Consider the following 23,892-nt stretch of genomic DNA (forward strand, 5'->3'; position numbering starts at 1 on the left):
AGCTGTTCAACCCCCAGGTGTTCAATTCAATGAGGTTCAACCTCCAGGTTAAAAGGGGAGACAAATAAATATACCTTGGGATAAAAAGGGGGTTTATTTTTAGGGAAAAAAAAGGGAATCGCTGAAAATCCCCCATTCATTTACATGGGGAAAAGTGAGCCAGAATCAGTATATTCACCCTACTAATGAAGAAGAGTAAAAATGAAGAAGAAGAGTAAAAAATGAAGAAGAATAGTAAAAAAATGAAGAAGAGTAAAAAAAATGAAGAAGAAGAGTAAAAAATGAAGAAGAAGAGTAAAAAATGAAGAAGAGTAAAAAATGAAGAAGAGTAAAAAATGAAGAAGAGTAAAAAATGAAGAAGAGTAAAAAAATGAAGAAGAGTAAAAAAATGAAGAAGAGTAAAAAAATGAAGAAGAAGAGTAAAAAATGAAGAAGAAGAGTAAAAAATGAAGAAGAGTAAAAATGAAGAAGAAGAGTAAAAAAGAAGAGTAAAAAATGAAGAAGAAGAGTAAAAAATTAAGAAGAAGAGAAAAAAAAGAAGAGGAAAAAAAAATAAAGAAGAGAAAAAAATGAAGAAGAAGAGTAAAAAATGAAGAAGAGTAAAAAATGAAGAGTAAAAAAGAAGAGTAAAAAATGAAGAAGAAGAGTAAAAATTGAAGAAGAAGAAGAGTAAAAAAGAAGAAGAGTAAAAAAAATGAAGAAGAAGAGTAAAAAAGAAGAGTAAAAAATGAAGAAGAAGAGTAAAAAAGAAGAGTAAAAAATGAAGAAGAAGAGTAAAAAAATGAAGAAGAAGAGTAAAAAATGAAGAAGAAGAGTAAAAAATGAAGAAGAAGAAGAGTAAAAATGAAGAAGAAGAGTAAAAATGAAGAAGAAGAGTAAAAAATGAAGAAGAAGAGCAAAAAGGAAGAAGAGTAAAAAATGAAGAAGAAGAGTAAAAAATGAAGTAGAAGAAGAGTAAAAATGAAGAAGAGTAAAAACTGAAGAGGAAGAGTAAAAAAGAAGAAGAAGAGTAAAAAATGAAGAAGAAGAGTAAAAATGAAGAAGAAGAGTAAAAATGAAGAAGAGTAAAAAATGAAGAAGAGTAAAAAAGAAGAGTAAAAAATGAAGAAGAGTAAAAAATGAAGAAGAAGAGTAAAAATGAAGAAGAAGAGTAAAAAATGAAGAAGAAGAGTAAAAAAATGAAGAAGAAGAGTAAAAAATGAAGAAGAGTAAAAATGAAGAAGAAGAGTAAAAATGAAGAAGAATAGTGAAAAATAGAACAGCTTTCAAAACACTTCAACACATCAGATGTCAAGGCCACTGGACAGTCATCGTGGAACACGACGGCTCTTTTACACGGGGAGGTGGAGGGGAATGGGGGACAGAGGAGGGAGGGGAAGGGAAGGCAGACGTGCGGTGGAACGTTAATTCCGATTCAGCCAACACCCACTTTGAAGCCTTCAATCACATCACCTGTTCACACCTGGAGAAGCAAGGCGACTCCAGCCTGCACCCACTTTGAGGCCTTATCCTTTGAACGAAGACTGAAAGTCCACACGTAAGTCGGCCCACGCTCTTGAGTCTTGTACACGGGACATTCGTACACGGTTCGGCTGTCTTGGCGATCAACTAACACGGCCTTCACAAGGATGACCGGCATCGACGGTGTCAGCTCCTTGGGACGTGATTCGGCCAGTGAGCCTGACTGGGTATCCCATCGTGCACCTGCAACGATAAAAACATCTTCTGTTATTCAGCAGGAACCTTGAAGCTCGTCCAAAAGAGCTCGTGACGCAACGTTTCGCCGAATCATTGTCAGTACATCAACGAAATATATATATATGTATGTATATATATATATATATATATATATATATATATATATATATATATATATATATATATATATATATATGTATATATATGTATATATATATATATGTATATATATATATATATATATATATATATATATATATATATATATATATATATATATATATATATATATATATATATATATATATACATACATATATATATATATATATATATTTATATATATATATATATATATCTATATATATATTGTTGTGGTTGACCAAATTCGCAAACCACCATTCAGGTCCCTTAGGTGAGATATCTCGGTAAGTATATGTGTAGTTAGGCCCAAACCCGTTGTCTAGAGGGAATAAATGTCATTCATGAGGGCTGCGACTTCAGGATAGCCGTTTTTCTTTTACTATCTTTATTTTGGACCAGCCGCCATTATTACCACCACCAACCACGTCTCAACAGCCATCACAACAACAACCACCAACCACAACGCCACTTCACAACAACAACCACCAACCACAACGCCGCTTCACCACAACCGCCACCACCTTTACCGTCACCACTCGCCACCATCGCATCACCGTCATCTCGCGCCACTCGTGGGCACCGATGCTGGACTTGTGCGGGGCGCGCACCGAGCAGCCTGTTCAGAAACATCACGGACCTTCCGCAGAAAAACGGATCAAAAACGACTCACGCCCACTTTTGTTCCGTCCAATCGGTGAGCGAGGGGCGATTTGGCCCCGCCTCCAGGGCGTTGGAGGGCGGTCGCTATATGCAAATTCATGGATCAAAAAGCATTCACGCCCACTTTTCCTCGGGCCAATGGGGAGCGAGGTGAAAGGTCGGAGGCAGAGGGTCAAAGATGAAAGAGCGAAGTCACGGGGCTTATAAAAACGACTGCGTTCGTCAGACGAGTTGAGTTGGAAGTGGAGGGAGTTGAGTTTTGGAGTTCGGAGAAGCAGTTCGCAGTTGGCAGTTCGCAGTTGGGAGTTCGCGGAGTCGGAGTGAAGAGGACGGAGCTGTGGAGAGGCGGCGGCGGCGAAGGCGGACGAGGGGGTGCTCGCGTCGGATTCGGGGAACTGCGGAGGGAAAGGCCGGCGGCGCGACCGAGGTCGTGGTGGAGACGCTCGTCGCGGGACCCGAGATTTTGTGAAATCCTCCTTTCCCCGAGCATCAGCAACCCCCTCCTGTTTCCGCCCCCCCCGCGCTGAGATAGTGCGACAAAAGGGGGCCCCCTTCCCACCCCCTACCAGACACTGTCCGCGAGGCCCGTGGAGTTGAGGCACCACCGCCGCTCCGCGTCTCATCATCAGACGGGTAGGCCCGACACGGTCTCGGCCCCAGGCCCGCCTACCCCCCTCATTCTGGAGGGTGGTTCTCTTTTCTTTTGCTTTGGGAATGTGTGTTGTCGGCGCCGTCTGTGAAGTAAAATTGTATAAGTGTTGCCGAGTGCCCGGTAGTCGGATAGATCTGCATTGTTGCATTTGCTTTTTGTCTTCTTCTTTTACATGTGCTTTTGGTGGAATTGTATATGTGTGCTTTCCGTTCATCGCGAAATAAATGTGCTTATTATTGAACTGTTTTCCCGCTTCGCTTCGTCATTTCTTTCATTGAATCCCCATCTTGCTTCACGTAAAGGGTTGGTCGTGGGCTAAGACGCCCGATAATTAATCGAACCGTCGAGGCGAGCAACCCTATCCCACGCGGGGGCCGAATTGGCTCGATCGCGGTGAGACCGAAAGGTCCACCCGTGACTGGTTCCCGGCGTTAGTCCGAGAGGGTCACGACTGGATTGTCCGTCCGGTGGGCGACGTGCCGCGATTCGAGTTACGTGGCCGTCCGCACGCCGGCGGGCGCGAATCCGCGACAATATATATATATATATATATATATATATATATATATATATATATATATATATATATATATATGTATGTATATTGGATTAATCTCAAGGAAATTGTCCCCAAAAGGAGGCTGTCCTCGGATGACGATAACAATGGAGAAAGACTGTCAATTTCTGGAGGGTGAAGGCCTGTTCGAGCATTGTTCTCAGGCTGCCATCTTTTGACTCGACTCGAGTGTGACGCGATGGAAATGAATGTGGAACGAATGGCAGGACGTGTGATTGGGAAGAGCTGGGTATGTGTTGAGTGAAGCGCACTGTTACTGGATGACCACTGACCACGTGATGTTTGAACGACCAAAATATCTGAAATCAGCGGCTATCAGCTCCCAAAGAGGTGCGGTCTGCGTGAAGTGGCTTTCTCAGGTTTGGACACAAAGCGTTGAACAATCCAACGTTGGAGGTGTGCCATTTTGAGGAGGTGTGCCATCATCACTTGGTTTCAGGTGACTTCTGTTTGTACTGGTGGCTTAACCTGCTGGTTTGGACAAATCCGTTAAAGTTGCCTGGTCACGGACTCCGTACTGCTATGTAAGATCGGTCACGGAGTCACCTCTCGCCGGACAGCATGGCTGGCCCAATAGGTACGGTGGTGGAGATGAAGGCCGCCATCGACCCGGATGTATATGATGGTAAGTAAAAAGTGTATCATCTCTCTCTCTCTCTTTCTCTCCACCCCCCTCTCCCTCTCTCTCCCTCTCCCTCTTCCTCCCTCTCTCTCTTCCTCCCTCTTTCTCTCTCTCTCTCTCGCTTTCTGTGGTGACCTGCCCGAAGGCAGGTTCTTCGCTGCTGTTGAAACGTCATGGCATGGATTACACCGGAGAGTTTCATTCTCCGCAGCAGTCAGGGCAGAGATACAAATTTGGACGGAGTGGTGGTGCCATTGGCTTCTTTTTTTTTTGGATACAATATCGAGGCTCATAAAATAGCTAATATGCAGAACGTACAACAAAGGGAGCAGGAGACAAGATGGGCAGGAGAGGGAAGGACAAAGCAGTCTGGAACAAAGACATGAGGATATCTGTGGAAGGGAGAGGGATGGGGCATGGTACATGGGGAAAACAAGATGGACATGACAGGGACTTTCAGGAAGGAAAACAGCGAATTTGAAGGAGGTGGGTTTGGGGTGGATTAACGGGGGAAGAAAAGATCGTGGTTTTGGGTGGGGGAAGATCAGAGATGGTGGTGAACAGCTGTTTTGAAGACTGGGAGGGAAGAGTGGGATTGAAGAGAGTGTATGGGGGAAGAGGAAATATGGGGGCGGACAGATCACAGGCGAAGCGGGGTGGGGGGGCAGGCCGGAGAGGGAAGAGGGGGAGGTGTGATGAGATTTGAGGTGGTGGTAAGAGAAGGTGTGATGAGATTTGAGGTGGTGGTAAGAAAAGGAGGTGTGATGAGATTTGATGTGGTGGTAAGAGGAGGACGTGTGATGAGATTTGAGGGGGTGTTTAGAGGAGGTGTAATGAGATTTGAGGGGGGTGGGAAGAGGCGGAGGTGTGATAAGATTTGAGGTGGTGGTAAGAAAAGGAGGTGTGATGAGATTTGATGTGGTGGTAAGAGGAGGACGTGTGATGAGATTTGAGGGGGTGTTTAGAGGAGGTGTAATGAGATTTGAGGGGGGTGGGAAGAGGCGGAGGTGTGATAAGATTTGAGGTGGTGGTAAGAAGGGGTGGTGGTAAGAAGGGGAGGTGTGATGAGAATTAAGGGGTGGGAAGAGGGGGAGGTGTGATGAATTTTGAGGGGTGGGAAGAGGGGAGGTGTGATGAGATTTGAGGGGTGGGAAGAGGGGAGGTGTGATGAATTTTGAGGGGTGGGAAGAGGGGAGGTGTGATGAGATACGAGGGGATGGTAAGAGGGGAGGTGTGATAAGATTTGAGGTGGTGGGAAGAGGGGGAGGTGTGATAAGATTTGAGGTGGTGGGAAGAGGGGAGGTGTGATAAGATTTGAGGTGGTGGGAAGAGGGGAGGTGTGATAAGATTTGAGGTGTGTGGGAAGAGAGGAAGGTGTGATGAATTTTGAGGGGGTGGGAAGAGGAGGAGGTGTGATGAGATACGAGAGGGTGGGAAGAGGGGAGGTGTGATGAGATTTGAGAGGGTGGGAAGAGGGGGAGGTGTGATGAGATACGAGGGGTGGTCAGAGGGGGAGGTGTGATAAGATTTGAGGTGGTGGGAAGAGGGGGAGGTGTGATGAATTTTGAGGTGGTGGGAAGAGGGGGAGGTGTGATAAGATTTGAGGTGGTGGGAAGAGGGGGAGGTGTGATAAGATTTGAGGTGGTGGGAAGAGGGGGAGGTGTGATAAGATTTGAGGTGGTGGGAAGAGGGGAAGGTGTGATAAGATTTGAGGTGGTGGGAAGAGGGGAGGCAGGTTAAAAAGGAATCAGTTTCTTCGCAAAATATGTCGTGGAATCTTTGAAGTCTCTCGGACTGTTCTGTTCGAAGAGTCCTCAGTTTATCGTCCCACCAGATGGACAGCACACTCATCGATGCAATCAATTCCCCGCCTGCGAAGCATCAGGTTGACCGTTTATTGTGAGGTTGGGAATTGAACTCAGCCAGTAAATGTACAATGAGGATAAGACAAAGATATTTTGTTAATTCCACTTTCGGATACGACATGATGATTTCTGGACAGTCAATCAGGAAATCGTGCCGAAGGCTGAATGTATCACACCAGTAGTGTTACCTGACCAGGATGCGTAAGGTTTAGGAGTGGGGTCGGAGGGTCAAGGACACACCTTCCATGAAAAGTCCATGAATATAGGCCTCGTCCTGGCGGGGACTTGTTACGTCCTCTCGGTTCTTTGTTGTCACTTCCACAGCCAAGGCCATGGAGTCAAGCGGCCACTTGTTGCGACGTGCGGTCGCCTGCATGATGGCAGTGAGGAACGATTGAGGGTTGAACAACCCACCAAGCCACACGGTATTCGGGAGGATAAAATCGGCGGTCCAGCCCTCCAGCTCCTGCCAACACGATACACGCACAAAACAAAATTATTATATCAACTTTTATTTAAATTTATATCTGTTTGTCCGTCTGTCTGTCTGTGTGCAGACGTCAGTGTACGATCGAGGGACTACTCAATTTCATTTGAATGAGATATTTTGAACACGAATCGGAACACAAACCTGCAGCTTCGCGGTCCTTTGGCTCTGGATTTGGCAAATTGTACGGAATCTCTTTCCGATGCGCAGATGAAGGTAATTAATGTTTTCTTTTTTGTTTTTTAAAAATCTGCCTACCTGTCCTGGCAGTCAAGATTGAAGATCATTCCGAACAGGAAAATTCATGTTTTGGGTGACATCATAAAGGACACAAACAACAGGTACAAATCACGAGTGTGACGTGTTCAATAAGGTGGTGTAAAAGACGGTGCGTCAACAGCGGGACACTTCCTTTTTCTACAAATTAATTATTTACTTGAAAACTGTAGAACACAAAATCTCCTTCTTGGCACTTTAAAACCCCCCTTCCGTTTGGCAGCACTCCATTGGATAAACTCGTACGTCACCTCGACCAATCACATGCACCTGTCGCTCCCTCAGTGTTGGGGTGCATCGAGATTCAGACAAAAATGGCACCTCGTCGGGGAGTACATATACATCGTGCTCGGAAACACAAACCAAGAGCTGAGAAGACCCTTCCCACGTCCTTTTCCTCAAGGCTGCGTGGGGTAAGATGTTCTCGGAACTCTCTGGCTTGCTGTGCTTTTTGTTTGTGGGCAGAGTCGAGGCTCATGGAAGAGGTAGTAAAGAAAAAAATCGTCAAAGTTCTTCTTCCTCATGTTCTTTCTTGGTCTTCTGCTTGATTCCACATAAAGTGGAAGAGAAATTGAGAGCCAGATATGCTATTGTTGTTGCTGTTGTTTCGCATGCAGCCTGTGGCTGCTTGGCTTCATCATTTTATGGAGGCGTGGCTGTGCCGCTGATACAGTGCCCCCTGTGACCAGCACGCCGGTGCTCATTTCACCGACCTCAGAAGGATGACAGACTGAGTAAACCCACCTGGTGTTATTTCAACGGGACAACAGGGTATCCATCGAACTCAAGACCCCAAGATCTTAAGCCAGCCACCTTAACCGTTAGCCAAAGATGAAAAGAGAGCCTAAAAAACACAAACAAGACCAGGTGATCATGTGTCAACGTTTGATTGTTTGTTTGTTTTTTGTCCGTTTTGATCCTTCCTTCATGTGATGTGTGTTGATGAACTCATACCCGTATGCGAAGTAGCAGGTCTGAGTACCAAACAGAAAGGCTGAACATGGAGGGATAGGCCCGACGAGTCCATGCCGCAGGCATGGCGTCAAAGAAGATGGCCGTTTCCAACTCCTCCATGTCCGTTGTGATGGTTAGTTCACCCTGAGGATGCAGAGGATGCAGATGGTTAGATCACCCTGAGGATGTTCAGAATTCAGAGGAATAAGGTCAGAGGGGACAAAACCACCATTGTTTGGTGCACGTTGGTTGCACACAGCGATGAATCTCAGTCGATAATCATTGTTACGTCACGTTTGCACATTTGTATTGTTCAACATCGTATTTCGTTATTCAATATTGTCCGTTCACGATTGGCAGACCCCTCTCAGACCAAAGGAAATTAAATGCGACCTTTTTGGTTGACTTTGAACACTTGGGGAGGGAGGGGGAGGATGTGCCGGTTCGGTCGGCCCATTGTTCTCAAGTCATTTTCAGTGTAAATTCCTGAACTTTTGAACCCGTCCGGGATGCCAGTCCGGTTTCCTCAACACAAGGCCACAACGACCACAGATAATGATGATGATCGTGTTTTTGAAAACCCATGTGCCAGCAGGATGTGATGACGAATACTTTTGAACAAAAAAGATCAGATTCAAATTGTCCGCTTCCTTGGCGTCGAAGAAATGGGGATAAAACATTCGATTTCTGAGATCCAAATTGGACACGTCACACTTAGTTTCGACATTCCTCCCCCCAAAAAAATCCGGAATTGCAAGATCCACGTGTTGTGGAGTTCCCTCAAATGGGACCATGGCTGCACCAACCACTGCTGCACGGATCATGGGCCTTCTTCACGGAGTCGCGAGAGATTTGTGAGCGGAGTACCGTCCGTCCTGTTCGAACGAGGGCACGTGCACCTTGAGGGCGAGTTTCAGTTCTTGCAGTGACCTTCGGATCTCTCTCGTGAGCAGGTTCACGCGCTCACATTCCTGATAGGCGACGACCACGAAAGGAGTTCGCTTCTCTGCCTTGCTCAACAACTCGGCCAAGTTGAAAGGCTCGGGAAGTTTCTGCAACACTTCTTCCAGTGTGGCATTCACCTGCGCGAGACGAGGACCCAGTGTTAAGATCATGTTCGTGCTTGGAGGTGAGTGGCACATTTTCTGTGTGTGTGTGTGTGTGTGTGTGTGTGTGTGTGTGTGTGTGTATATTTATATATATATATATATTAAACAGATGTTTGGAACGACAGAACTTTGATATGGATACAAACAAACACGACATAATGGTGACCGAAGCTTTTTGTGTTGCACTCTTCAGGGTAAAAATCGCAGCAAGTGAAGGAGGAAGTGAAGGCGCGTGCTTGATACAAAGTCTAAATAAGGTAGACGCTGATTGGTTCAACCGTAATGACGTCACGGTTAATCCGAACGCCCATTGGTCGGCTCATCATCTTCACCTCGAGCTCCCATTGGCTGGAGCAGAGTTCGTCGATGATTGACGTTTGCAACCGCATCCTGGAGAGAGGGGGGATGGGTTTCCCCGAAGGTCCATTACGGTTGAACCGTGACGTTCGGATTAACCGTGACGTCATTACGGATGAACCAATCGGCGTCTACCTAATTGAGACCTGCGTATAAAGCACGCGCCTTCACGTCCTCCTTCACTTGCTGCGATTTTTACCCTGAAGAGTGCAGCACGAAAAGCTTCGGTCACCATTATGTCGTGTTTGTTTGTCTCCATATTTTATATATTTATAAATAACAGGCTTTTGTGAACCTTGAAGCAAATGAAGATTGTATGAGCTGGTTTGGCAAGAAATTATTTGTTACTCTTAACTAAAAAAGAGTGAGTGCCTGCATGTGAGTGAGTGAGTGAGGTGAAAGTGTGCCTTTTCCTGTCGAGAAATATCTCCTGAACCTCCACCCTCGGCCTGTCTTGGCTGCAGCTCGAGGAGTGTGCGGAAGAGTTTGCTGGAGGTCACGGTCAGAAAACCGATCTCGGCATTGGAGTGAAGCCCGTAGAGTTGGGGGCTTGCGGGGGGCAAATTCTCACTCACGTAATCGTGGTACCCCTGGGAAATCAGAAATGACAAAACTGTACGTTCTTCATCATCACCGACAACGCACGAGAGATCAAGACATCGATAACTTGTTCCTGAACGTTCCTCATGCTCACCGAGCTAACGATGCAGCTTGCACAAAGCGAAATTATTGGTATCACATGGATTATTGCTGTTATTACACAGATAATACAATACAATACATGGGTTGCTTCCCTGGTGCATTATCTCCATCAGATGTTCCCCATTGTTCCAAGCCGTGCCAATGCAAGTTGTTGAAACACAACATAACTGATGCTACAATCCCTGAGTAAATGGTTCATTAAGTAATAATAATGTAAACGGTGAATAACAGCAAACGTAACAAAATAACTACAAATGGCAATCTTCGAGATTCTGTCCTTTCGGTGCCTTCCGTGCGGAGAAAAGTTTAAGTGCGGAAGGATTTGAAGTCTGACCTGACGGCCCGGCAAGAATGTGTCCCGAGCGCCGAAACGTCCTGCGTCTGAAAAATCTTTGACGTTTTCACAAATCAATTACAAGAAAGAAGTGACAGCCTGAACCCACGGTATCTCCAGAAGCTTGGATGGAATCCTCGAGACGGTGAGAATGAACGTACAAAACCCCGGTCGTCATGGAATCAAAGGATTTCACTCTTTCTGGCCAAGGATCTGCTGGAAAATAAATAATGCAAAGCCTCCTGTAAAGAAAACATTTTTTGTTTTGTCATGCTCACACGTGAGAGGCAACCGGTGTCCGTCATGGTTCTTGGGTCGAAAAGACTTTTATAACACACGAGCGGAGTACCTGCCTGACGGGCGATCTTGTTCCAAGCAAGCAACGCGTTCTTCTGACACATGCCTTCATTTGGGCGATGTATAGGCAACTGGCAGCTGTCTCAATCGCTCCCCAAAAATACACAAACAAACAAATTAGCACGCGCGTTACGTGCACGAAGCCAAAAAATACTTACTGCTTCGAATTAAAAACACCTCACAGCACTGGAAAACGTTGGGGACAGGAATACTGGGGACTTGTAATACCCTCTCCCACCTGGAGGTGGCGCCACATGATACACGTTCACATGGACAATTTGCTCCCTCCCCTCCTCCTTCCTCTCCCCAAGACAACAAGCAAAGATAAAAACACCCCTGTGCACCAATTGGGTTCATGCTGATCCGATGCAGCAGGTATGGATGTAATCGGCACAGAGCTGTCGGAGGAGTAGTGCGACACACACACACACACACACACACACACACACACACACACACACACACACACACACACACACACACACACACACACACACACACACACACACACACACACCGGTCGACGAATTCGAGTAAAGGATAAAGAGCGATGTAACACATTCCTTGGATGTGTCTGCGTCACGTGAAACAAACACCGTGGTCAAGCTCATTTTCCAATTATCTGGGTTACCGAGATCGGAAAATCCTGGCTGGAAGAACGGATTCCAAAGGAAGAAGAATCCTCGTCGTGAGCATCGTTACTGTGTTTCCAACCGACTCCGTCTCTCCGCTTGTCGGAGTTTTGTGAATATGCTCAACCACGTCACCGTCAGCGAAATCTCTTCCTTTCTGGAACCCTCTGCTCAAACATTCTCTTAAAAAAAATTAAATTATCTCAAGATCTTTAAAAATAATAATAAAATAAAAAAATTTTTAAAATCATTTTCTACAATTTTTTGAACCTGACAAAGGTGAGACGAGTTCAACCAAACGTGCCTTGTAGTCGGAGTTTGGAGGTACGGGGAACCCAGGAGCGAGTAACGATTCTCAGTCGAGCATCTCGGTCCGCACGAACTCTTCGAGGTACGTTTTGCACAAGCGCCGGTCTTGGTCATCGGTGATGTGTCCGCCGTACATTATTTCCCCAAACAAATAGCGCAGGTCATCCCAAGGCACCTGGGAAGCGAGCACAACGTTCGCCGAAAGTCGTCGACCCGGCACCGTGCATCGTTTTTGAGCGACGTTCACCTTGATCACAAAGTGCACACTCGTATTGTCCGACTGTAAAAACGCGACAACCTTCGTATTGTTCTCCAGGTAGTTGTGCAGGATGTTGACTGAGATGGTCAGGTCTCCGTTGCTGAAGGGGTAGCTGCGGTTCCAGCCCTGTGCGCCGAACTTGCGCCGTTCCGCCACGACGGCGTGGAAGTAGCAGAGGGCAAAAAGCACCGCTTTGAACTCGTTCTCCTTGGAGCACGTCTCCAGGGTGTCCTGCGAGGTCACAGCACATACACATCCATCGTCACACAGCCGCGTGCTCGCGTCCGAAACCGAAAATTAGAGGGAATCGACACGTTCTGATAACATTAACTCTCTATGAAACTATCACGACGGCGTTAAAACGTCATGAAGCTGTGTGCGTGCGTCTGAAGCCTCGTGCTCAATACCCATTGGTTGGACGGCTAGTCTGACCCCGCCCTCGATTGTGAGCCGGAAAAAAAAAATCATCCGTCCGCCATTTTCTTTCTCTGGTGAGTCTGAAGACGTCTTCGGAAGTCTCACGTTCACCGTCGCCATGGCCGATAACTTTCCCGTTCAGTTTAAACGACCGAAACGAGTGTTGAAATGATCAAGTGTCTACAGATCACGTCCATTGTGAAGGCGACGAGCCTCAGGCTTCAGGCATGCAGGCCACGAGCTTTAGGCATCAGGCTTCAGGCATGTAGGCCACGAGCTTTAGGCCTCAGGCTTCAGCATGTAGGCCACGAGCTTTAGGCCTCAGGCTTCAGGCATGTAGGCCACAAGCTTTAGGCCTCAGGCTTCAGGCATGTAGGCCAGGAGCTTTAGGCCTCAGGCTTCAGGCATGAAGGCCACGAGCTTTAGGCCTCAGGCATGTAGGCCACGAGCTTTAGGCCTCAGGCTTCAGGCCACGAGCTCTAGGCCTCAGGCTTCAGGCATGTAGGCCACGAGCTTTAGGCCTCAGGCTTCAGGTGCAAGCGCAATCGGATCCGATCGATGTAACCACCACATATTACATCTGCACACCAAGCAGTGGCCATGTCATGTGTTTTTGCTTCAAACCCGTCATTGATCGTCCATAATGTAACCCAAGTTATTTAACATTTCCGAGAGCGATGGAAACAGCGGTTTGTTGCCAATACGCCGTCCAAATTAAGGGATGAGCAATTTTGGATGATGAAAGTGGATTCAGCCCGACCAAGCTCACCATAAACGTGTTTGCCGCACTTATCCAGCAGGCAGCCCTCATTGTGTGGGACGAGGCACCGACGACGCGTCGGTGTATGCTTGAGGCACTGGGCCGGACGGACGGACGTTGTGAGAACCGACGCAGGAGGTTTTGACGTTCGCAGGTAAGGTCATTTCACTCGACGGTGACTTCCGCCAGGTCGTGCAAGTCGTACAGTGAGGTCCACAGGCACGAATGACTGATACACGCACTTCCGCGTCCATGAGCTCCATGAAAACGTGTGCGAGTACGGCGCGGCGAGAAATATGCCAGACGTCTTCCGCACAACTGGGTAATGGTGAAACGAACAAAATCTCCCAAGAAACTCTGCAACAGACGGACTCGTGATCATTAAATGTGGAGAAGGTTTCCTAAAGTCTTCTCAGGAATATAAACCAAACATACTTTTGCAAACTTCCTTGGTGAATCCTTGCCAGGATCATTATCTCGAGGTCTGATTGACTTGCTGGTTGCAACAAAAACATAAAGTTGGTCCATCGTAAAAGAAAAAGGGTTTAAATGTCAGATTTTTTTTTCTTTTTTGACCGGTTATTGGAGGTTTTTAATGTTTTTTTTTTCATGTCCAGAGATTAAAAAGGAAATTTTCTTAAAACCATAATCCCACCAAGTTAATCGAATCTCTTCTTGACTCTTGGCATCCTCGTCTTGTCCTTAAGTTTGCCTTCCAATGATTTTTCGACGCAGTCCTGTACACGATCAAAACTCATGGAAGAGAAAGGGGAAGTGAGCTCCATCGGCCTCACACTGGAGAAGATGAAGAACAGAACTTGGAATGGGACACGTGACGTCTCCCACCATACCCAGACAGCCATTCATGATTACAGGTTAAAATCTGACGTGGAACCCTTCGTTTGTTGTCGCTCATATTTGTTTGAAAAAGGTTGTCAGATTTAACTTGGATAACGAGTCCATTTCTTCACACTTTGTAAATAGATTAAAATAATAATAATTTAAATGGTTAAATTTCTCCAAGAATTGCGGATGGAATGTATCTTTAGTATGTTAATTGGTGGATAAAACCTGAAAACAAAAAGTAACTTCGAACAGCACTCGGTGGAGCGCGTCCCTCGATCCCACCGATAAGCCGGATCTGAACGTGGACTTGAACCAAAATCGAATCAGCTTGTTATTGTCACCAAACCAACTCATCCACCTCGTTTCGTCATAATCCATGAGATATCATGCTATGAATCATTTTTGGCAGACAGACAGACAGACAAACAGAAACAGACAGGGGGTGAAAACATGACCTCCCGCCACCTTCGGTGTTGGAGGTAAACATTCATCAACGGGTAAGAAAGATGAGAGAAGGGGAACACCAATCACGTGACAACACCTGGTTGAACAAGTTGAGGGCTTTGTGCAGGTTGGCACACATGCCCGTGGGAGGCTCGTTGGTTATCTTGATGGAGTTCTCAAGCAATCCCTGAGGCATGATGTGATGTTCGGGTGAAGGTGCTGGTTCAGCGCTCATGTACACGCGAAAGGATCCGTGAGAACCGAGGCTGTACTTCTCCACCTTCTTGTCCAGCAAAGGCAGCCATTTTGACACCAAGTGGATGTTCTACCCACATCACACCAATCACAGGTTTTAATCCATCACATGCTCCATTCACGACACGATGGCTTTGTGCACAGTTTTGTGGTGGCAATGGTTGAGAAGAACAGCTTCATGCACAGATATTTATCAAATTCAGGAATTAACTCGGAAACATAAACGACGCAAGATATTAATAGATAGTGACATGTATGATGCATACCTAATGTACAGACAAATTATTCATAATGTGTGATCAATTTAATTCTTCACTCACATCCGGTCACAGATCAGGTATATGGAGTTTCAGATTTTTTGGATAAAGATTTCGATTCAACCAATTGTGGCTGGAATACCACTTCACCGATGACTTCATCATTATCACTCTGTATACCCCCAATGGGGAGTTGATGACGAATGCCAACTTTCAATTTTTCCAATTTAGAGGTGTTGGGGAAAATGATGTCCAAATTTTTTCCTTCAACATAACGTGGTTGACATACCATGTGACCTATGATGTCATAAGTTTAATCTTCACTCACGGACGGTCATAGATCAGATATATGAAGTTTCAGATTTTGTGGAAAAGGATTTCGATTCAACCAATTGTGACTGGAATACCACTTCACCGATGACGTCATTGTTATCACCCTGTATACCCCATGGGGAGATACGACATTTGCAAAGTTTAAATTTCTTTCGTTTAGCCGGTTCGGAGAAAATGATTTCCAAATTTTTCCCTTTAATCCAATTGAGCTGCCATACCATGTGACCTATGACGTCAGAGTTGCCAATAAATTATTCCCCCATGGGGGAGTCCCTCCCATGTCCAGGTTGAGTGTTGGAGTTTGAGGTCACAAAGGTAGATTGAATGACACACCAAGTGAAGGATTGGGAGAGATTCATCTGAGAACCATCAAAACCACACTGAAATCTGGGAACCATCAAAACCACACTGACATATCTGAAGACCATCAAAACCAGACTGACATCTGAGGACCATCAAAACCACACTGAAATCTGAGAACCATCAAAACCACACTGAAATCTGAGGATCATCAAAACCACAATGATATCTGAGGATCATCAAAACCAAACTGATATCTGAGGAAAATCAAAACCACACTGACATATCTGAAGACCATCAAAACCAGACTGACATCTGAGGACCATCAAAACCACACTGAAATCTGAGGATCATCAAAACCACAATGATATCTGAGGATCATCAAAACCAAACTGATATCTGAGGAAAATCAAAACCACACTGATATCTGAGGACCATCAAAACCAAAATGACATCTGAGGATCAACAAAACCACACTGATATCTGAGGATCATCAAAACCACACTGATATCTGAGGATCATCAAAACCACAATGACATCTGAGGATCATCAAAACCAAACTGATATCTGAGAACCATCAAAACCACACTGACATCTGAGGATCATCAAAACCACACTGATATCTGAGGACCATCAAAACCACAATGACATCTGAGGATCATCAAAACCACACTGAAATCTGAGAACCATCAAAACCACACTGACATCTGAGGATCATCAAAACCACACTGACATCTGAGGATCATCAAAACCACACTGAAATCTGAGAACCATCAAAACCACACTGACATCTGAGGATCATCAAAACCACAATGACATCTGAGGATCATCAAAACCACAATGACATCTGAGGATCATCAAAACCACAATGACATCTGAGGTCATCAAAACCACACTGATATCTGAGGACCATCAAAACCACACTGATATCTGAGGACAATCAAAACCACACTGACATCTGAGGATCATCAAAACCACACTGAAATCTGAGAACCATCAAAACCACACTGACATCTGAGGATCATCAAAACCACAATGACATCTGAGGATCATCAAAACCACAATGACATCTGAGGTCATCAAAACCACACTGATGTCTGAGGACAATCAAAACCACACTGATGTCTGAGGACTATCAAAACCACAATGACATCTGAGGATCATCAAAACCACATTGACATCTGAGGACCATCAAAACCACACTGACATCTGAGGATCATCAAAACCACACTGACATCTGAGGATCATCAAAACCACAATGACATCTGAGGATCATCAAAACCACACTGACATCTGAGGATCATCAAAACCACACTGACACCTGAGGACCATCAAAACCACACTGACACCTGAGGATCATCAAAACCACACTGACACCTGAGGATCATCAAAACCACAGACACCTGAGGATCATCAAAACCACACTGACATCTGAGGACCATCAAAACCACACTGACACCTGAGGATCATCAAATCCACACTGACATGTGAGGTTCAACAAATCCCAGGAACGACAGAAAATATTCCTGAATACGATTCCCTCCATCTCCTCCCTGCTGATTCAAATCATTGTGATTTAATGATCGTGATATACGATCGCACAAAACACCTGTAGGATGACCCAGTGTCCATCTTGTGCTGCCACATCCAGTGCTTGCTCAGCTACGACCTCTTGACCCTGACCCAGTGACACGTTGTGGAAGTTGCCATTATCAAATGTGAAACCGAGCTTCCTTCCTGAATGGATGACAAATAGAATTACTTACATTTTATAATCCCAAGCAACATTGGCAAAAGGTGATTCCAAAAGCAAGACAAGAAAAATTAAAACTTAAAAACAAGTCACATGTCGGTCGGTGCAGTCTCAAATAAATGTATGACGTCACTGCGATTTCAGAGTTGTGCATGATGGATCGCAACAAGCCAGACGAACAAATGAGAGAAACCAGCAGTACAGTCAATGTGACCTGGGAACACTGACACTCACTTCAGTGGCGTGCAGCTGGCTGTGTTGAACAAGCAGACCAACTCAAGTCAGAAGACTCAATGAATAAGGAACAAGGAACTGATGCTCCATGTCCGCCGCCTTCTGGGTGGTGTGAGGAATCAATGTGTCTCATGTGGAAAGATAAATCTTGAGCGGTTTTTGAAATATCGCGTGCACAAGTTAAGTTGCTGAGACGGTTGCCATGGCAACACAATCCAGACAATCACCGCCGTGATCAAATGAGGTTGCGATGATGTCACGAGAAATAGATATCTTTAAGATGAAAGCGAAATTCTCAACAGTGTCTGAAATATCGCGGACGCTGCAGTACATGGACGGACGATCGGTCGGTCGGTCAGACGGACGGACGGACGGAGATCATGTTAATATCCCTAGTCTCAGACCTTGTCGGAGGGGCGGGGGACAAAAAGTGGAGGGAAGAGGAGTCAAAGGAACAGGACAGAAGAATCAGGAAGGTGATTGTAAAGATATATCAGTGCGGCTGGGACACGTTCTCCGTGACATCTCAACAGGAAACGAATGAAGATATCCACAGAGTGATACAGGGCCGCGTCGACATCAGATGAAACGAGAAGGGCACTCGGTGGAGCGCACACCTCCGCCACTCAACGCCTGATCCTGTAGAACATTCCGGGTCCAATAAATGTTTGAAGTATCTTGTTATATCTCGATTTTATTCTCGGTGTTCGTTTAATAGTTTGGTTGGAGGGTTTGGGATCCAAGGCTCCTGAGTTCAAGTCCTGCTCAGCTGTTCAATTAATACCAGGTGGGGTTAACTCAGCCCGTCATCCTTCTGAGGTCGGCAAAGTGAGTACCAGCCTGCTGGGATGATTGAGCCATTCGATTGTCCTGTGTCAGAGTGGTGACCGGTCCAGGATTGTGCCCAGTCGCCCAAGAGCGTGCTTCGGCAGCACCGATATGCTCTGCACAGAGTGTGCTCCCATTGGATGGATGGATAACGTCTTTGGCCCGATCTCTCAATGATGAATAATCACTTAAAAAATTAAATAATTCTGGTGGTCCGATCCTGTGTCGGGTTCTTCACCGAAAGTGAATCGATTCGTCCTCGTCACACGCCCAACGCATCCACCGAGTTTCGTCCGAATCCGTCCACAACTTTTTGAGATATCCTGCTCACAGACAGACAGACAGACAAACAAACGGACAGACAGGGGTGAAAACAACCTCCTTCCACTTCGCAGGACTTTCACAACACATGCAGAATGCACAGAATGCACCAAACACGATGTTGTTGCTGGTGGTAAACAGACACAGCTAAACGCCAAAAATTAAATGACAATGGTTGTGATGATTATCCGGAAGGTGCAGTGCCATTTCAAACAAAATATGAGATGAACGGATTTGTAAACGTCCACCACGTCACAGTCGGAGAGAAAACCTTCCAGAGATGCAGAACAAAGCGGGTGAGGGTTCAGTTTCACAACCCCAGGGTCGGGCAATGATGAGGTTAACAGAGTAACTTCAGGTGTCTCAATGAGCATGGACAGTAAAGGTGACGAAGCATGTGACGTTTTGAAGGTGGTGAGGGTTTTCAAACAAGTGTCACGTGACGAACACGTACGTGAATAAATGAACAGAATTGTTCGTGACGTCGGCAGGTCTATTTATTATGGTTCTCTGAAGGGAGGGAGGGATTAAGGGTTTATTGTCGGTGTGGTGTCCCACTTTCGGAATGAATGTTTTCCCCATTATTTAATTTTTAAATAAATAATTTTCCCATTGTCAGTGGTTTTTGTTGTTTTTTTTGTTTCTCCAATTTTGAGTTATTTATTTTTCAATTATTTAATTTCTTTCAAGTTCCCTTTTTAAAACAAGGACAAATGTGTCCAAAAGCCGCGTTCTCAAGGTTTTGTCTTCACCAGAAGAACAAGAACAAGAAGAGGAAGAAGAATAAAAAAACAACAACAACAACAACTTCCGATATTTCGTCACGTGCCTTGATTAAGCCAATAGCGAGACCCGCCATAGTGTATTTACGAAATAAATAGTGTATTTACGAAATATCGTGTATTTACGAAATAAATAGTGAATTTACGAAATATAGTGTATTTACGAAATAAATAATGTATTTACGAAATTACAATACATTAAATGGAATAATCCTTAAATAGTAACGTGAACTTTTCGAAACTTTAAAGCAAATGTCCAAATATATTTAAAAGTTCATGATAGACGCTCTCAAAAGGCACCCTCAATGCGAGGTTGTGTACAGGTGTTTAGTTTTAAGGCGATCCGGATCCTGTATATAAAAGAACCGAGTTGTAAAGGTTTTGTCTTCACCAGAAGAACAAGAAGAACAACAACAAGAAGAAGAACAACGCGGAGCTCTCTTAGAGCCAACGTTCGCTACACGAGACACGGATAAAAAGTTAAATTATTACATTTTTTCAATTGTTTCATACTCGTATAAAAACAGTGAAAAACGACGGGTTGTAATTACTTTATTCCAAATATTCAAACACACTGGAAGATCTGATGTTTCGTAGCAAGAAGCGTTATTTTAAAACACCACGTGAACAAATGTGATCATATACTTTATCTTCTGGGACCTTTCATTCCGAGGGTACAGCCTCATTGAGCGTGCCGAAGCCTGAACCCTCGGCCTAGTGTCAGGTGCGCAAAAATGTTCTTTATTTATTCGACATCCCACGGATTCAACTCGTTGAACTCTGCCTACGTGACGCGACACGTGCAGTGAACTTCACTTCCCTGTGCCTTGTATTAATTGTTATTTTAAAAAATGCTTCTGTAAAATAAAATAAAAAAAAATAAAAAAAAATAAAAAAAACCGAGCCCTTGAGGCCCGGTTTGCTCGACACCGTCTACACTTCCGACAGAAGAGACGTAATTACTCTTTTTTGAGATATGTTTTTGGAGTTTATTTTTAATCCTGAAAAATAGACCGAAGTGAACACACCGTCGTGTTAAACGATTGCCCTCGACAACCCTTCTTAAATCGTCCTTACGAAAGCGGACAGACAAATACACAAACGCACAGTGTTTTATATGGGTATTTTCATTTTATAATTTATCTTTTAAATTTTCAACTTTTTTCCCCCCCAAATTTTAAATCATTTAAAAATTTTAAATTATTTAATTTTCCGGGTTTTTTTATATATTTTTTCCATTATGAGCAAAATTTCAATTGGCTGATGTTATGAGTTGGCTACACCGGGAACCGTCAGCGATCTCCGATCGCGCCTCTCCAGTTCCAAGCTGTATCTTCTTTATAGTTTCCTAAATAGGATCAGCATGACCCCAATTAATGTAGTGGGGGTGATTTTACATTTGCTGGTGCTCTTGGGGGAGGGGGGGGAGGGGAAGGAGAGAAACAAATTATCAATGTAAATGTGTATGTATCGTGTAGCGCCACTCCAGGTGAGAAAGGGTATTACAAGTCTCCACGATTTCCAGCGCAGTGGAGATGTTTTTGCTTCATGGACATAACCCAGCTGTCAGTTACCTATACACCGCCCAAATAAAGTTATGTCGCATGCTTGGAACAAGAGTGCCCACAGGGCGGGTACTCTGCTCGCATCGCAGAACACCAACACACCTAAAGCCTCGACGTCCTTGAGAGGGTCAACACCGGGAGAGAGGATGAAGAAAACGGGCGTTGACGGGCCACTCTCTTGGTATGATTTCGCAAAGTCCAGGCTACGGCCTTCGACGTAACGCATTCCGAGCTTTTCTTCGATGAAGTTCCTGGGACGGGGTAAAAGAAAAAGCAACAACGGTTGAACGAAATGCTTCAAGTAGAGACGGCTTCAAGACGTCTGAAAGTTTTCTCTCCAAATAAAATTGTTTGCACCGACATCGGTCAAATCCCTTTCTCAACAAGGATAACGCTGATTGGATGAAAATCTCTGCAAAAAGAAAAAAATCCTCAGCAGAAGTTCACGATCGAAAGTCTTACCAGACGGCGTAAGTCATCCGGTCGGGACAGAGGCATCGCATCATGCACAATTTCTGTAACGCTGATTTATTCCTCCATTCCTGGGGAAATGTCGTCTTTTCAGCCGCCTCTGCTTCCACAAACGATTTCCAGCGTTTCGCTGAACCCTCGATGTCTCCGTCCAGATTCTTGAACTCCTCCATGTCACAGAGAGCCTGGAGGCACGTTGGAGCTTCTCCAGGGATTGCAATTACATGATCGATCGAAACAAGGCCCTCACTGTCAAGCAGGTAAAGCTCGTCTGTTTGCCATTCGAACACTAATTTTACACGCTCATCCCATTAAACAATAATTTACACAATCACAATGACAGCTGCTTCTATTGAAAGGAAAAGGTGCAACAACAGTGAAAAATAACACTTATTGAACGTTGGCCGTACAAGTGTGAAATACACCACGTGGCCATATTCGTATGTGGACACCTGCTCGTCCAACATCTCATTCCAAAATCATGGCCATTAATATGGAGTTGGTCCCCCCCCCCCTTTGCTGGCTGTGAGCCAGAGGTCAACAGACGTCTGGGTCGGGCCTGAGGAGTCATGGATTCACTGGATCATGGGGTGTGGCCGGACGAAAGTCCGAGTCTTCGGGTCCTTGGTGCTTCCAGTCTTGCTCTGTGGATGTGAGACTTGGACTATGATCAAGGATCTTCGATGGAGACTTAATTCCTTTGGTACCAGGTCTCTTCGGAGAATCCTTGGCTGTCGCTGGTCGGACTTTGTGTCCAGCGAGCGGTTGCTGCTAAGAGAGATTCAAATGAGATTAAAAATATCATTTCCTTTCTCTATACTTTCCCCATTTCCTTACCCCTGCCTTGTGTTCAAGTATTTCCTATTCTTTGCCACCCACACCTGAATCTTCCAGTTGCTCCATCATTATTGGTCTCTTCCACAATGTGTGCCTCCATATTTCTGAGATTGGGATGCGATCTGAATTGGAATCTGACTTTCAGTGAGTGTAACCACATGGCGGTTAACCTGCCCGATATGAAACAGCCACTGCATCTCTCTCACCAACAACCCCTCACCACCTTCCCCCCCCTTCACACCATTTCAGCTCTTATTCCTCCCCATACCTTAACAGGATGGACCTCTCACATTTGAGGAATCTGGTCTCACATCACCAATGTCTTCATTCAAGTTGTTGTCTCTTCTCCAGACATTGTGTGTTGAGCAAAACGTTCCTCTCTGAAGCTGGCCCTGACTCTTAATTCTGACTCTTCTGCTTTTCCATCAACAGTGGAGACCTCATCCTCGGTGGTGAATCACAGTTTACCTTGAGAGTTCATTCCCCCGCTTCAGACAATTTTCAGACAATTTGTGGCCTTCCCAATTTGTGCACATGTTGTGTCCTCCCTTTCTGGACATGGTAGAGACCAACTTTCCATCCAATCTGATCTGAAGTTCCTCATCTGCCCTGTTTGGCTCCTCTGACCAAAGTACAAATCTCTTCGGCTGTTGTTCGAGACATGATGGAATGAATAAACATCATGTTGATCAAAGTATGACAATCGCTGTGGGAATCAAGGAGACAGCAAATATGGAGACTGACAGCAAATCAGAGCACAGAAACGGCAGAGGGAGCAAGAGCAAAAAGGAGGCGGTGTCAGACAGAGAGACCACCGACCTGTCTGTGATAGCGAAGTGATAGGTCCAGAAACTCAGCTTCATCGCAGGAGATTCCAATGATCTTGAGGGCCTTGATGTCACAGGCATCAGGCTGAGCAAGACGTGAGGCAGGGGAGCCAGCCCAGAGGGGAGGGCAGTGCTCCATCAAGCTGCAGATGAGAAGCCTTTTCGGAAGATAAAAGTTCAGGTGTGCCAGGGAAAGATTTTGTATGATGCAGGATGCACAGTTGGCAACTGGCCTTGGGAGCCCAACTTCGAGATGTGATTGGCACAACAAAGATCATGGCTGATAGTGAAGACGAAAAATCTTCAAGAGGATTGTTACGGAGGTAGATGGGAGGGTTGCCCAGACGGTCTTTTCACAAAACCCACGGTCCATTGTTACTTGCAGCTAAATTGATCAAATGAGCAGAAACCATTAATTAATTTAATATGAGGGAGTTTAAATTGGAGGGGGAAATACGAGGCAACAAAATAAGGAATGGCTGCCTTTTTGTGTGCAACATACCTTGATTCCTCCCCAACCTTGGTTCGATATGAAATCAACTGGAGAGTTCAAGCCAGCTTTGGCGGGAAACCGAAGCAGGAAATCAAGTTCCGCTGCACTGATATCCTGTTTCATCAGGAGGACCTGTGTTGGGAACATAAGAATCATCGCAGAATTAATGAACTCT

At 45.1% G+C, this 23,892-nt stretch overlaps 1 pseudogene across 1 annotated transcript in view; it reads right to left on the reverse strand.

Moving 5' to 3' along the window:
* Positions 1-1,361: 1,361 nt before the first annotated feature.
* The window catches only part of LOC147007096 (dynein axonemal heavy chain 17-like), a 28,473-nt pseudogene continuing 5,942 nt past the window's right edge, over positions 1,362-23,892 (reverse strand). The window contains exons 5-16 of the transcript XR_015054406.1: positions 23,727-23,849; positions 21,552-21,745; positions 21,192-21,340; positions 17,216-17,343; positions 14,559-14,786; positions 12,034-12,225; positions 11,731-11,910; positions 9,809-9,991; positions 8,835-9,017; positions 7,936-8,079; positions 6,459-6,684; positions 1,362-1,704 (exon numbers count right to left, since the gene is read on the reverse strand). The product of XR_015054406.1 is annotated as a dynein axonemal heavy chain 17-like (transcript). The remainder of the gene's footprint in view (positions 1,705-6,458; positions 6,685-7,935; positions 8,080-8,834; positions 9,018-9,808; positions 9,992-11,730; positions 11,911-12,033; positions 12,226-14,558; positions 14,787-17,215; positions 17,344-21,191; positions 21,341-21,551; positions 21,746-23,726; positions 23,850-23,892) is intronic.

The sequence above is a fragment of the Eptatretus burgeri genome, unplaced genomic scaffold (genome assembly GCF_056783735.1).
Source record: "Eptatretus burgeri isolate ZD-2024b unplaced genomic scaffold, Ebu_testis_v1 Ebu_testis_scaffold_696, whole genome shotgun sequence".
NCBI classification, from domain to species: domain Eukaryota; kingdom Metazoa; phylum Chordata; class Myxini; order Myxiniformes; family Myxinidae; genus Eptatretus; species Eptatretus burgeri.